This window comes from Gadus chalcogrammus, chromosome 22, assembly GCF_026213295.1.
Source record: "Gadus chalcogrammus isolate NIFS_2021 chromosome 22, NIFS_Gcha_1.0, whole genome shotgun sequence".
Taxonomy (NCBI): Eukaryota; Metazoa; Chordata; class Actinopteri; order Gadiformes; family Gadidae; genus Gadus; species Gadus chalcogrammus.
Genome location: NC_079433.1, coordinates 11,651,184 through 11,665,497, shown reverse-complemented (window position 1 = coordinate 11,665,497; position 14,314 = coordinate 11,651,184). Strand labels below are relative to the sequence as shown.

The following is a 14,314-nucleotide window of genomic DNA, read 5'->3' as shown; positions in this document are numbered from 1 at the left end:
ACGCGCATACACACTCACTTCCTCTTTCCCTTTCCCCCCCCCCCCCCCCCCCTCCCGCCCCCCCCCCCCCCCGACACCCCATCGGTCTCTGAGTCCCTCGCTCTCTTTGTCTCTGGCTCCACTGTCTCTCGCCCTCGTCTACCTCTGCCTGAGTCACACGCCCACTCAGACAATAGCATTCTGTGTACCGGCTCTCCCACACAAAGGCACCAGCACATTTTCCTGATCACTCGCTGCACGTCAACCAGTAAATGCAGTGCAGAACGAAAATTGTCCTTGAATGTTTTTTTGTCTTTCACTCCATGCCACAATCATATCCCCCCAAAAATGCCGGCACGCGGAACAAAGGAAATGATGCACATACATGCACGAGGTCATGTTGCGTCTCTTTCTCTCCATCTCTCTTTGTCTCTCTTGTACATGCCGGCATGCACGCACAGATACGCAAACATGCGTACAGTATATCCACACACACCGACGAACACCCCCACACACACACACACGCACACACAGACACACACACACACAAACACACACACACACACACACACACACACACACACACACACACACACACACACACACACACACACACACACACACACACACACACACACACACACACACACACACAAACGGAGAGAGACACGCACATACACACTGCTCTGCTCTGCTCTCTGTCTTGGAATTTTACATTTTGATGAAGGAGGAAGCGCGCAGGGCCAATCAGGGCAGCCGGAGGCGGGAGGAACCAACTGATGGCAGACGGCGGGGTGGTTCCCAGTCACCCGCGTGGCTGCAGCACAAGGCACCGCTTGACGACACCCCCTTCGTCTCAGGGCGCCATGTGGAGTGCTCCGGCAGTTGGAATAAGACCCCTCCTCTATGTCTCCCTCTGTTCTATCAGTGCTGGGGTGTAGCAACTGATCTTATACTACAGCAGGAAGAGAGGAGTAGAGAGAGAGGAGGAGAGAGAGAGGGGGAGAGAGACAGAGGGGGAAAGAGAGATGAGCGACATCAGGTGTCAGTGCACTGAAAAACCTAGATGAGGCTGCATTGCCACGACAACCAACTCTAGGGTACCGCCAGGTGAGTCTGAGGACACACACAGTCACAGACATTTGCACGTTCACACGTTCACACACTCACACACAGACACACACACACGCAGACTCTCTCACACACACATACCCACACGCACACGCACACGCACATATCTATTTATCTATGTTTTCGCCTCAAAACACACTTTCTTTCCGACCAATTAAGCTGGCATTTTGAATCATGGGAGTGCATTCCACAGTGACTTCCACATTGCATTGTCATATGACTAACACATGCGCTTCACCATGGGGACAATCACCAGACCTGTAGTTTGCGGTACAGTCACGTTGGACACAGGCCTTGGCACACAAAGCTGATTTTGTTCTCTGATTGATTGAAAGCTGTATATTTGGTATAGTAATGTATTGAAGTGTGTGTGTGTGTGTGTGTGTGTGTGTGTGTGTGTGTGTGTGTGTGTGTGTGTGTGTGTGTGTGTGTGTGTGTGTGTGTGTGTGTGTGTGTGTGTCTGCGTGTGTGTGTGATTTTGTGCGTGCGTGCGTGTACGTTCACGTTGCCGTCTCTCTAAGTCAGTCGACTAAGACAAAGAGTTCTCCAGTCTGTCGCTGTGGCTCTGCTCCACACATCCACGGAGGGGTGGCAAAGTTCTCGATCCCTCTCTCTTTCTCTCCCTCTCTCTCTCTTTCTCTCTCTCTCTCTCTTTGTGCCTGTCTCGCTCTCTCTCTCCGTCTCGCTATATCTCTCTTTGTGCCTGTCTTTCTCTCTCTCGCTCGCTCTTTATGCCTGTCTCTCTTGCTCTTTGTGTCAGTCTCTCTCTATCTCTATCTCCGTGCCTGTCTCTCTCTTTATCCCTTTCCCTCTCTCTCTCTTTTTCGCTCCATCTTCATCCCTGACTCTCTCTCTCTATCCCTCTCTGTGCCTGTCTCTCTCTCTCTCTCTCTCTCTCTCCCTCTCTCTCTCTCTCCCTCAATACCTTTCTCTCTTGCTCTGAGCCTGTCGCTCTTTTTATCGCTTTCTTTACGCCAATCTATCTCTCTCGCTTTCTCTATCTTTTTGTGTCCGTCACTCGTTCTCACTTTATCGCTCTCCTCTCTCTTTGTTTCTTCCTGTCTCTCTCTCACTCCATCTCTCTCGCTTATTGCCTGTTTCTCTCTCTATATGGCTTTCATCTTGCCTGTCACTCTCTTGCTCTCTTCGTGCCTTTCTCTCTCTCACTCTTTATCTCGCTCTTAGTCTCTCTCTGTCTCTCTCACTCTCTCTCTCTCTCTCCTGCTCTGAGAACCTCTCTCTCTTTCTTTCTCCCGCTTCCTCTTTCCATTTCTCTATCTCTCTTAGCACCGTGCTCTCTCTCTCTCTCTCTCTCTCTCTCCTCTCTCTCCTCTCTCTCCTCTCCCTCTCTCTCTCTCTCTCTCTTCGTGTCTCTCTCTCTCTGGCTCTCAGTGTCTGTCTGTCTCCCTCTCTCTCTATCTATACCTCCGTCTCTCTGCATCTCTCTCTTTATCTCTACTTCTCTCGTGCACTCTGTCACCTTTCCTGACTCTCGTCCATTATGTCTCCTTCTACACGTCCTCTCCTTGGATCTCGTTGGGTGGGAGAGAGGCAGGGGGGTGAGGGATGGAGCCGGCCCCCGGCGGCCATGCAGGGGCTCTGGTGCGGTGGAGCCCCCAGGCGGGGTCGTGGTCTACGGGCTGACACAGCCATCCAGCAGATCAGCCGGGGTGTGCGTTGGGGGTGGGCGGCGCTGGGGGGGGGGGGGGGGTGGGGGGGGGGGGGGCTGTATTGAGGACACTGCCGACTGCTGTGCACAGCGGTTGCTTGGACCGGGGGTGGGGGAGGTCGGGGGGGGGGACGCGGGGGAGGCAGGGGAAGTAGGGGGGGAGGGGGGTGGGGGAGGCTTGCTGGAAAGCGCTCTTGTCATGAGTGCATTGACGGATGGACTAGATTGTATTCCGTGGTGAACGTAAGGGAAATATATGTATGTGTGTGTGTGTGTGTGTGTCGAAGGAGGTTCATCCGGTGTCAGTCTGTGTGTGAGCATGCATGTGTGTGTGGCCAGCGGGCGGGTGGGGTGTGAGTTTGAGAGCATGCGGGAGTGTGTGTGTGTGTCGGTGTGTGAGTGCATGTGGGTATGTGTGTGTGTGTGTGTGTGTGTGTGGGGGTGGAGGCGGTGAGCAGTATGATTCAAACTGCAGGCCATTATAGGTCTGGTGATCGGAGACAAAGAGCCGCCTCACACCAGCTAATCATATACATGGCTTCCTTATTGGCCGTGGATGCATGCGACCCTGCGTGCACGTGCCTGCCTGCGTGCGGCCCTGCGCGTGCATGTGTGTGCATGCGTGTCCGTCCGTGCGTGTGTGCGCACGCAAGCGTTGGGTTCACACCAGAGCGTACTTTGGTGAAGTCGTGCACACGTGCGCGTGTGCTTCGCGGCGCGTGCACGTGCAGAGCGTTTGACGGAGAGAGAGAGAGAGAGAGAGGGACACAATGCGAGGAGCGTACGCGTCCTCTCCGCTCGCCGCCGCATCGCAGGTGGCGGTCGCGGGGACCGCATGTGCGCATTGCGCTGCCCCACGCGCCGTGATCTCCCCCCCCCCCCACACCCCACCCCCGCCCTCAGCTCACCTCGTTTAAACCCGGGCTCTGTACCTGCACTCGATCAGTCAGCCGCTCCTCCTCCTGATCTTCCTCATCATCCTCCACCTCATCCTCCTCAACCTCATCATCATCATCACCATCATCCTTCTCGTTGCCGTCGCCATGACGGGGCCATGCTGCTGGGCTGTCTGTCTGACTGTCTGTAATCAAAGGCTAGACGCCTTAACCGCCACCCCCCCAGGACACCCACCATTATCAAACCCTGGGATTTGCCTCCTTTTTAACAGAGTGCCTTCACTCCGCCGTGCACTCTGTGACGATCCACACGGCGCAATGTGTTGTACTTGATCAGGGAGGACTCGGAAGGGTTTTGCAGTGCATTACGAGATGTTAAGGCCTCCGCTGAATTATCCCATTTAGGACATGGTTCCGATGAAAGTAGAGAAGCCGTTATCTGAAAAGGAACCGTGTGGTCGTCGCACAAGACCCAAAACGATCTGCTCCCGCGGGGGAACTCGTCAGTGCCGTGAGTCTCTATATTAAGAAGAAGCTATTCATATATTCCGTCGGGAAACAGATTTCCTCCGGCATATCTGTGCTCCTTCCGACGGCCGCGAGGAGGAGGAGGAGGAGGGGGAGGAGGAGGAGGACACACGAGGAGGGCCGCCGCGGCGGGGCCGATGTGGAGCGCCTCTGTTGGTGTGGCTCAACGGGTATTTGAACATAGCGGAGAGCCTCAGATCCTGGGCTGACACCAGAAGAGGATGAGCAAAGGGAGAGAGAGCGTGACCATGTGAGCATGGACCAGTGCAGAACCTCTGACCCGGGGTGGAGCCCAAGAAAAGACACCATGTCCCCAAGATGGCCGTACGTTTAGTCTGTCGTTCTGTACGGGGGGAGGTTCCCTTTTTGTGTCTCATGACCAAAGGTAATAACAGTCTCATGTTTGTTGCAAAAAATATGATGATTCCATACCTTAAAATATATATGCAGAATTATTCCATAATACACAAAAGTCTTGTATGTTCTTTAATATATACATATATTTATACAAATATATAAATGGATCTATCTATATGAGTAGAGATAATCTTTGAGGTCGGTGGGTTATGGAATGGTTATGGTGTGCAAAGATGGCGGAGGAGAGAACCAGCGGTATACGTCCCTCGTTTCGTGTCCGTCTCTCTCTTTCTCTTTCCCTCTCCTGTTCTTATTCTATGGCGCTCTGGCAATTTGAGCTCCCATTTCTTCGAGCCTAAAGCCCACATACACGTCCATATAAAAGTGTTGTTAAGCTTTAAGGTGTGCCTCCCTTCCCCCCTCCTCCTCTTCACATCATGTTACACACACACACACACACACACACACACACACACACACACACACACACACACACACACGCACACGCACACGCACACATACATGAATGCCGAGTCAAAGACGGCAGAAGGATTGGTCGAGCTTGGCCAGAATAAATCTATACATATATAATAATACATATCTACAAAATATCTATATTATTTCACCACATTTCACACTATGAGGCCCCCTTCGGATTTTGTGTAAAAATATATACATTATTTCACTACATTGCACACTATCAGGCCTCTGGGTTTTTGTAAGTTTTTATGGAACGCAGTGCATATGGAATAATAATTCAGGATGGAGAAGGGCAGAGAAAGGGCTGCAAATGCAACGGTTAACCCTAAATGAATGTTCCAGAACAGCCCTGCAAAATGGCTGCCATACGGCACGCTGTCTGTGATGGCCGACGAGGCTGTGTGTGTGTGTGAGTGTGAGTGTGAGCACAAGGGTCCGCTCACGTTCGGCCGCATCTGAGTCTCTGTATGCATTATGTTTATGCATGTCGCAGAATATGATCGTGCTTTTCAATATCAACCCTGCCACCGTGATTCAAAGGAAATACAGGTTTAATGGAGAGGCTCTCCTAATCCATAATTACAACCCACGCACAATAGACGGATCGTCTTTAATCCATGTTCTTTCGTGGTTCTACATGCGCACTAAATAAAAGTCATGCTCACTGTATGTTCAATGTTTGGGTGGTTTTACATATGAGGCCACATACGCACTCTGAAGACAGAGAGATACGATGCAGGTATTCTGGATGGATGCGTTGCTGGGAGAAGCTAACTTTTTTCATTTCCCTTTACAGATCCTGGCATCACCGGACAGACCCGAGACCCGAGTCCAGTCTCAGCCCCAGGTCCGGTCCGGTCCGGTCCGGTCCGGTCCGGTCCGGTCCGGCCCCGGCCCCCCTCCAGTCCTGCTTTGCTCAGCAGCCCAGCCCGCTCAGGAGCCATCAGGGTTAGTGCACTTTTGGCATTGCCGTCTGTGCTGAGGCCTGAGCTCGGCTCTCTCTGGGTAGAGGTTATTTATTCCCCCGTGCCCACGAAGGTTCCTTAGGTCTTGCAAAAAAAAAAAAAAGAAGAAAAAAAACAGCTACGCACTCCCGACGCTACGCAATCCAATAACCCACTCAGCAAGTTCCCCTGCCCAGAGCCTTCTCCAAATAACACAGCGGATTTATGCCGCTCGATAGGACGATTACATCTACTTAACTCTCCGATGTGCTAGCGATTTTAACAAAATGGAAATGTTTGGTTGCTTCCATGTTTTTCTACTGGGTGACAGAAGGGGGGAGGGGTAACTACGGCCTCTGGCTCCTCTCACTGTTTTATCTCTTAAAGGAATCTCAGACAGTTTTATCTTTGAAAGGTATCTTTATTTTTTTTCTTCAGAAACATAGCAAATATTGTATCTCCGGTGAGCGGTAGCCCCAGAGTGTAGGGGGAGGGGTGCTTTCTGAGGCGCAAACATACTCTCTTAGACACACCGAGCACACACACCAAATCAAGATTCTAAGAAGAACAGGAAGGCTGCGCTGTTTGACTCATAATTCAAAATACTGCACGTTCAGCATTTTCCCGTGACTGTGTGTGTGTGTGTGTGTGTGTGTGTGTGTGTGTGTGTGTGTGTGTGTGTGCATGCGTGCCAAGTCTTAGAAAGCCAAGGTTTACACATTCACATGTCGTTGCTCCTTTTAATGCTTTGTCAAACAGCACAGCCATGCCATTGGATGGCCATAAATAAGACAGCATCGCACTGTGCACAAAACAGCACCTCGTCCATCCAGGCAGGTGAACCTAATGTTGTACATTTATATCCAAGGGGACCATTAATGTGTGTGTGTGTGGGTGTTTGTTTTTCTATAGCAATAAAATAATATACGTGATTGGTATGCCATTGATTGAAATCATCACCTTCCAATGTGATTAATGAATCTCTTTATTCTCTCTCTCTCTCTCTCTCTCTCTCTCTCTCTCTCTCTCTCTCTCCTCTCTCTTCTCTCTCTCTCTCTCTCTCTCTCTCTCTCTCTCTCTCTCTCTCTCTCTCTCTCTCTCTCTCTCTCTCTCTCTCCACCTCCCCCTCGCCCATGAGTGTGCCGATATGCCCGTGAATATAATGTAGCCATTAGTTGAGTCTATTACTATGAGCCCGCAACAGCTCAAGGCGGGCCTGAAGGCAAAAACGCTCCCTCTTTTTGTGTCTCCCCTTTTCATGCCAGTTTTTCCAAAAAGGTGTCTAATCAAATAAACTGACTGCGTCAATAACAATTGGTTCTTTGTGTTTAGGTTTTAAAAATACATATGAATGGATTTATAATTGTATGTGTCTTGATCATCTCTCCCCTGACCGAATGTCCATTATGAGTTATAATGAACGTTTCTTCCGGCCTCTGGCATCTTGTCGGCATTTCTCCAGACGGAGAGACAAAGAGTTGTTCCGTGGTATTGCTTCAATGCCCTGTCGAGCACCTTGAGGCCGTCCACTACGATGAAAGGTGCTATACAAATAAAATGTTTTACTATTTTTATTAAGTGAAACGGAGAGAGACAGGCCGGCTAACAAAAACCCACTCTGCACACATGCATGCGTCGGCGGGCACATATGTGTGTGTGCTCTGCGTGTGGAGGACTAGCAGATGAGACATGCAGTTAACCGTAAAATGGCAACCCTGCAAGTTGCACCACCGCTGGGGTGGGAGGTGGATCTGGATCGTTTGCTGACCACGCCTCTACAGTGCTGTGTAATGGACAAACAGAACCTAATTTCCTTGTTCTGAAAGGTCTAAATGACCCCCCCCCCCAAACACTCGACGGCAGGATCGGAGCCACGCCTAAACTAGCGTATAGTCATTCATACCCCCTGCACCATGAGAGCACTGCTTCACTTATTATTATATCATGTCCTCATTTGTTTATTCTTCGAGACACAGGAGGTGAGCGAGAGAGGTACCATCAAATAAACGTCTTTAAACATAAGCGATTTGGGATTTTCGTTGCGTTTCCGCCCTAGCACATCATGATGTCAAACAGAAGCAGCCAGGGTGGGTGTGGAGGAAGTGTGTTTGTGCGTGTGTATGTTTGCGTGCACGTTGTGGGACTTTCGGGCCCACTCAAGCTCTTTTTACCAGCGTGGTCATAGTGCATGCAGCAGACCTCCTTATTATCCTCCAACTCAATTTAGAGATGCATTAGAGGAGGCTGAGGCGCGCCTCGTTATGCTCAGATGCAATCAGACTGTCTGTGTTTTGAAAGGAAATCAAAGTGGTGGGCACATCTCTATTGACTCTTTGTTGGCCATATATCTGCATTTAAATGGAGCTATAGCTCTGTTTATGTGGATATAGATGCATTCATGTATGCATATCTACACTTATGTAGATGTAGTTTAATGTATATATGAATATGTGTATTAATATCGATACATTGATATATACGACATGATAATACATTTATATTGATTCATATTCAGGTCACTATTCAATTACTTTAAATTGGATTTGTATAGCCCTTAATCGTCATTACAGTCGCAAAGGGCTTAATAGGGCAAATATTTATGACACCCCCTGACTCAAGCTCCCCAAGACGGCAAGAAAAAACTCCCTTAATCAGCAAGGAAGAAATCTTGAGTCACTCCCCACAGCTGGTGATCGTAGGGTACAGGATCGTAGGCCGAGTGGAAAATTGAGATCTTCACCTTACGGCTCAGCTCTCCCTTCACATGTACAGAACACCGCATCAATGCTGGTCTGTCTCACGCTCCCCGGTCCATCTCACACTCCACTTACTCTCACTGGGGAACTAGATCCCGAGGTACTTGGGCCCAATCCCATTTCTACCCATTACCCCTTCCCCTTACCACTCCCCCTGTGGTAACGAACTGTACAAACTACCATTTTAGTTTCACGATTAATTTGAAACACCCCCCATATGTTCCAAGCCGTCTCTTAATGGGAACCTGGGTGGTTTGCATTTCCAATGAGAGCTCTCACACTGGCGCCGCTATAACTTCCCATACGGCTTTTCCCGCTTTACATTGATCCTCTGTCGTAACCATGTTGGATTCAGACAAACAGAGGATCCCAAAGCCACTGGCAGGCCCGTCGCTCCCTACACGCAGAGTGCGTAGGGCACCAAGTACCTGAGGGGGGCACCAAAAATTAAGGTTTGTAAAATAAAAAAGATAATAATGAATTAAACAAATATGTAAATTAGTTATGAAGAGGCCCACCGTTATTTGTTCTTAATTGTATAACCTATCACTCAATTTCGGCAAATTAGATGTTTTTACCTAATATAGAAAAAGGGGCTCTCCTCTCCCCCCCGCTCGCGTAGGGCACCGAAACGGCCAGCAGCGGCCCTGGCCACTGGCTTCCACCAGACCGCACTAACGTGTCAATTTAGTAGTTGTTTTTTTTATGCGTTGTTTAAATAAAACATGTGCTTAAATCAGGGTTTTGTGTGCAATTTGCTGTTATGTTTTTGCTTTCAATACACCTTCTGAGTGGTGGTTTGATAACCCCTCTGTGTAGCAGTAGTTGAAACATCCAATCATTTTCTATCCGAAGAACAGCACATTCTACACAATGTCAGGAGAAGAATTTCAAAACCATTGAAGATGATACCAAGATTTTCAGATGCACACTGTGCAGCTGTCATTACACTCACGCTGGTGAGAGATATTCTCTCACTCGGTACTCTGTCTCTTCATTAATGTGAGTTTTGATATGATCGGACCAGTCCAATCAGACAGAACGGAGTTCTCTCTTTTTACTGTCAGCGATGCAACCTCGGTCGCATTCTTGAGCACCGGCATGCCATGCTTTCCCCAGGAGAGAATCAGATCCTCAGAATGGATGGTGCTGATTCTCAACACAAAATGCTCGGCTTCAAACAGGACATAATCTGCCCATAACAGAAGATTCCACCCACTTGCTGCCAAATTGGATACTCTTCGAGCCACGGCCATACCTTGATATCCTCTCTGTGAAGATCACGAACAGGAGTCCAACATCGACTCTGAAGGGGGTTCACTTAATGCAAAGACACTCCCACAGAATCTCTCGGGGAACTTGACAATAGGCTTTCTCCAAGTCAACAAAGCACATGTAGACTGGATCGTGAACTCCCAATCCCAAATCATCTGAAAGATGGTGAAAGATTGGTCCACTGTTCCTCCTCAATCCTCACCGCCCCAGTGACTACGGCCAGACGGATGGGTTCCGACCCCCCAAGTGCCTCCGCCCCAGCCCCCTGTATGGGAGTGTCCTCCGGATTGAGGAGATCCTAAAAGTGTTCCTTCCACCTTCCGAACAATATCGCAAGGTGAACTAAGCGTTCCGCCATCCTTGCTGAAGATCGATTGGGCAGTGTCCCGTATTCACCTCCAGAGGTACAGATGGTTCTGTTCAGAGTCCTCTGGATCTATTTGATTCAATCTGGGTCTTCTGCCAGACTTTTCCAGAAGAACCTCTCTGTGCACTTCAGCCATCCAGGAATGGCCGGCAGTCTGATCCAACTTACTACCAGATGGGGATCAGCTGACTGACCTGAACTGGTACTCTGGTGTGACGATACAACTATATTGTGGGCCATCGACTTGGCACAAAGTTCTCTTTGTGTACCAAGTATACTTATTAGCAACCTTGTGTTCCAACATGGTCTTTCTTGTGGCCAAGCCTTGACTGGCACAGAAGTCCAAAAGCAAACCTAGTGCCAGTGCCTATGATCTTGGGTGACTCCTCAGTCCGAGACGGACCCAATGAAGCCGAGAAGTTTAGTTCCAGAGGCGACGCTCTGTGTGATGGTGAGCCCAACTATATGTAGTTGGTGGAGATAGTTTGCTTAAGGTATGATCCACGTACCTCGAGTCTGTTTCTGCTGCCAAGGTCCGGAACACACTGCTCCCAACCGGCATTGCACCTGTCCCCTGAGACCCTGCACATGGGTTGTGGGCCTTCTGAGCTTCACTTCACCAGAACGGTTGGCCTTGGGTACGCCCTGGCAGGAGTATAAAGCTCCAGAAGACTTAGCCCTCGAGATCGTTGTGACAAGGCTCCGGTCCCAGCAACATCTATACTTACAGTATAGATATGGACTTTTCATAGAGTGATAGATAGATAGATGCTCCTCCCTTTCGCACACACTTTGTCTAAGTCTTGAGTTGACATCCTCAAGAGGTGGCACCATGCCCCATCTTCTATTTAGAGATGTCTCATTACTGGAAGAAGGCTCCGAGGCTTGATGAACTCATTCCCCCCGCCGCCCCGTCTCTTTCTCTCTCTCTTCTCTCTGCTGCTGCTGCTATGGTTCTGTTTCCCGAGAGTGTCTCTGAGGAAGGAGTGCCAAGAGAGACTCATAGATAACATGACTGCCATCTGAGGAGCACTCTAGCTGAATCGTCATCCCTACCGATACCTGATGCATGCCTTGTATCAAAACACTGCATTCTTCATGTGAATCCAGGTGTGTAAACAGGTGGAGCAATGGAATCATGACAGACAATGTTAAATTTGTCTGTCATATAGTCAATAAATTGTCTGTTCCCAGGTCTCTCTCTCTCTATCTCCCTGTCGCGCTCTTGCTGTGATTGATTTCAAACCTTTGAGCACCACAATGGCTTTCTGAGTGCACTTAGGGGAGAATCAGGACAAAGCCAGCATCAAAAGTACAAAAAAGGAATATGCAAGTGATTGTGCAAGTGCAAAACAGATTTGAACACACACACACACACACACACACACACACACACACACACACACACACACACGTGTACCATGTAAAAAATACTTTGCATTGTTAATCCCTCTTTTGACCCCAGACTAATTGTGAGCTTGTGTAAAGCGCAGGAGGGACGGATGAGGAGGGAAGGAAGAGAGGAGGGCAGGATGAGGGGAGGGAGAGAGGAGGGAGCGAGAGGATGAAGGGAGACAAAGGATGGAGGAGGTGGGGGTGGGGGGAGTGATGGAATGTTGAAGAACCGTGCCACGGCGGGAAATGCTTTTGCTTTCGCTGAAAAATAAGAGAGGAGTGAGTGAGTGAGTGAGGGAGGGAGAGAGAGAGAGATTGAGAGACAACTAGGATGGAAGGCATACGTCTCCCAGTTCCCCCAGCTCCCCCTTCAAACTAAATTGTCACTGATCATTCATCGGCTTGATGTCTCACCATTCTTTTCTCTCCCCCTCTCTCTCTCTCTCAAATTCCCGCTACCATAGGCTACCACTCGCTACCATAGGCTACCACTCGCTGCCAGGCCACTCATCCATTTCACTTTTCTTTCCTCCCTTCCTCATCCCATATTTCACCCCATAGCTGGCTCCCCTTACCCCCCCTCCCCACCTCCCCCAGGTTTTGCAAACACCTTTACGTATCCAGTCTGTCTCTAGCTCTTCCCTTTATGTTAAACACCTTGCTATAAATTACAATTGGTGCTTCCTGTATTGATCAAGCATACCTTTTTATATAGGCGTGATCAATACACATTCCCAAAACACAGACACACACGCTAGAACAAAATAATAGCACAGATGTTGATCGATTTTTTTCATCCATCACAGATTTTCAGTTTAAAACCATGAGCATGTATGCGTGCGCGTGCACATATGCTCCTTCATATCCGCGGGTAAGTGGCTTCATCTGCTCCGCAGGCGGCCAGCGGCGGCGGGGTACGGTACTGCACAGGTGTAGTGTTGCTCCGCTCCAGCATGTGGACGTTGTCTCGAAGCCGGGGGCTGGCTGCCATGGCAACCATACGATGAGGCAGGCAGGGCTATTTAAAGGAATTCCAGCAGCTGCTTGTGTTGCAATCGGCTCGCTCTGGCCCTGAGAAAAACTATGAAAAGATAGAATCGGTACTCTGAGCCAACAAAGGATGCTATGTGTTTTGTGTACTTTTTCTCATGTAGGGTGGAAATATCAAAATGATCATGGGGTTTCTTTTTCAAATGTTGGCTAGCGCTGCACACATGTGTAATCTTGGTAAAACACTGCAATATTGCACTTAATTGAACTGAGTTACATTAAATTAACTCCTCTGCTTTAATTCAGCTTTGTACAACAATTGAATGGAACAAAGAGATGTTGACTCTGTGTTTAATTACAAGAAACAAGAATCGTTGGAAGTAACATAAGTCCAATCATAAATATGCTTTTAAAAACACAAGAGGATCTTCTTAGCTGTGTCCAAGTATGTATTTGTAATGCCAGAGACGTTGCTAATCCTAACAAGACTTTGAAGTTTTAGGTTCACAGGAGATGGATGAATTGAAACTTGACATTTGAGACTTTCAGTATGATAATATTCTCAATTCCTTTCAGGTTAACCCTTATTTTCCAGGTGTGTGTGTGTGGATGATTGTGTGTGTGTGTGTGTGTGTGTGTGTGTGTGTGTGTGTGTGTGTGTGTGTGTGTGTGTGTGTGTGTGTGTGTGTGTGTGTGTGTGTGTGTATGTGTGTCGTGTGATGTGTGTGCGTCACCAAACCAATGAACTGTTAAAAGTGGTTTCATGGAAGCAAAATTATGAGTGACCCTTCCGTTAACACTTCTTTTCCCTTTCTCCACTTGAATATTTTATTTCACACTAATCCGCAACTCAGTTAATAAGTAAAGAAGGCTTATATCCCTCTACCTCGTCTTAGCACATAGGCACCTCACTGCTTCGCCCTGATTATAAAATCTGCATAGAGACAGAGCGGTGGCATTGACCTGCCTGTCAGATATTAATGGTGGGGGGGCTCAAATATTTTGGGTTTATGTTTAAGAAGCGTGACAAGTAATACTCTGAACACACACACACACACACACACACACACACACACACACACACACACACACACACACACACACACACACACACACACACCAAAAAATGGTAACCCGTCCCGCTCACAGGCTAATTTGCGTCTTGTTGTTCCTTCACAGCTGTCAAAGACATACTGGGAATTAAGAGCAAGAAAAAGGGAAGAAGGAGAGAGAGAAGGCAACGAGATGGAACCGCTTTCTTCCCATTGCGTCCCTGTGGAGCGCACAGCATTCAGCCTGCATGGAGGCGACACGCTGCCACCTGGTGGCTTGGTGCGGTGGGACAGCTGGTGTTGTGAATCAGGCCGCCACAATGCCCGGACCGGCTCCTTCCCAACACCAGGGTCTCACCGTCGCCCCTCTCTCCTATCACCGTGCTATCCTGCATACATATTGTCGCAGACTGCCGTAACTAGAATTGCAATGAATGTATTGAAGTATAATGTGTGAAGAAGACGATTTAGTAAAAATATTTCTCCAAAGACAAG

The 14,314-nt window shown here is 48.7% G+C and overlaps 1 long non-coding RNA gene across 1 annotated transcript; it reads left to right on the top strand.

Moving 5' to 3' along the window:
• Positions 1–919: 919 nt before the first annotated feature.
• On the top strand, positions 920–14,060 carry LOC130375995 (uncharacterized). Its single transcript, XR_008893930.1, has 3 exons — positions 920–1,089; positions 5,837–5,988; positions 13,947–14,060. It is a non-coding gene; the product is annotated as an uncharacterized LOC130375995 (long non-coding RNA).
• The last annotated feature ends 254 nt before the right edge of the window (positions 14,061–14,314 follow it).